Here is a 1911-nt window from a genome sequence, read left to right as displayed (position 1 = left end):
TTGTACAGACAAATCTTTAAAACTGTCGTTCCTATATGTTCAATATGGTAGAGTAAAAAATTAATAGCTAATAGATGTGATTAGTTAAGCTGCAACAGTGTGGTTTTAAATTCTGTCTGATTAGTGCTGGGGCGGGTGTTCTCGTGAGCTGCACAATTAGGGAAGTAGAAAGGGTTTTAAACTAAATAGTGGGGGCAAGGGATCAAATTTGGGAACTTGTGGTGAACTAAAGAGTAGAAAAAAGGCAAGAGAGAAAGGTACTCATATGGGAAATGATAAACAGACCATGACAGGAAGGGACAGAGAGTACTAATCTAAAAGTAAATCATCAGATAAGATTAGATGCAACAAAAAAATAATAAAAGGGCAAAACTAAAGGCTCTGTATCTGAATGCACATAGCATTCAAAACAAATGGCTGCAGGATGACAGATTGGGACCTGAATATTGAAGGGTACATGACATTTAGGAAGCATAGTAAGTTAGGAAAAGATGAAGGGGTGTTTCTGTTAATTTACTGATGGTATTAGCACATTAGAGAGGGATGACATAAGTTCAGGAAACCAGGATGTAGAAGAGGTTTAGGTTGAGATGAGAATGATAAAGGCAAGAAGTCACTTGTGGAAGTTGTGTACAGGTTCGCTAATTGTAGCTACACAATAGGACAGGTTATAAAGGAAGAGATAGTGGGAGCTTGTCAGAAAGGTACAGCGATAATCATGAGGGATTTTAATCTATATATAGACTGGAAAAATCAGATGGACAATGGTAGCCTAAATGCGTTAATAGAATGTTTTTGGGATAGGTTCATAGAACAGTACATTCTGGAGCCAACCAGAGAGCAGGCTATACTAGACCTGGTATTGTGCAACGAGGTAGGATTAATTGATAACCTCATAGTGAAGGCATCCCTAGGTAGCAGTGATCATATGATGTTTGAATTTTACATTCATTTTGAGGGAGAGAAGAGTGGGTCCAAGCCTAGTATTTTAATCTTAAATAAGGGCAATTATGGAGGCATGAAAGTAGAGCTAGCTAAAGTCAACTGGCAAATGAGGTTAAGGGATAGGTCATTAGAGATGCAGTGGCAGACATTTAAAGGAGTATTTCAGAAAATAGATAAAATCCACAGAGAGAAAAATTCCACCATCTGTGGTTAATTAAAAAAAAACACTGTCCCTCAAACTGAATGTAAAATTCAATCATATTATGATTGTGATTAAATAAAAAAGTTAAAGACAGTATCAAACTTAAAGAAAAAGCATATAATTGTGCAAAGGCACATGGCAGGTCAGAAGACTGAACAGAATATAAAGAACAGCAAAGAATGACGAAAAGGTTTAATAAGGAGGGAAAGATTAGAGTATGAGAGAAAACTAGCTAGATACATAAAGATGGATATTAAGAATATCCATAGATATTTAAATAAGAACAGAGTTAACAAAGTGCGTTTTGGCCCAATGGACGGTGAGGCTGGGGAATTAATAATGTAAAGTAAGGAGATGGCAGATGAATGGAACAGATATTTTGCATCAGTCTTCACTATAGAAGATACAAGTTACACCCCAGAAATAGCTGTAAATCAGGAAATGGAAGGGAGGGAGGAACTCAGGAACATTACCATCACTAGGAAAGTGGTATTGAGCAAATTGTTGGAGCTGCGGACTGACAAATCCCTGGGTCCTGATGACTTCACCCTAAGGTCTTAAAAGTGGTTAGTGAGATAGCTGATGCGTTGGTTTTAAATTTCTGAAATTTCCTAGATTTGGGGAAGGTTCCATTTGATTGGAAAAAAGCGAACGTAACTCCTTTATTCAAAAAGGGAAGAAGAAAGCAGGAAACTACAGGCCAGTCAGCTTAACATCTGTCATAGGGAAATGTTAGAAGCTATTATTAAAGATGTGATAGCAGG

The sequence above is a fragment of the Cetorhinus maximus genome, chromosome 3, assembly GCF_964194155.1.
Source record: "Cetorhinus maximus chromosome 3, sCetMax3.hap1.1, whole genome shotgun sequence".
Taxonomy (NCBI): Eukaryota; Metazoa; Chordata; class Chondrichthyes; order Lamniformes; family Cetorhinidae; genus Cetorhinus; species Cetorhinus maximus.
Note: the sequence above shows the minus strand (reverse complement) of the source record.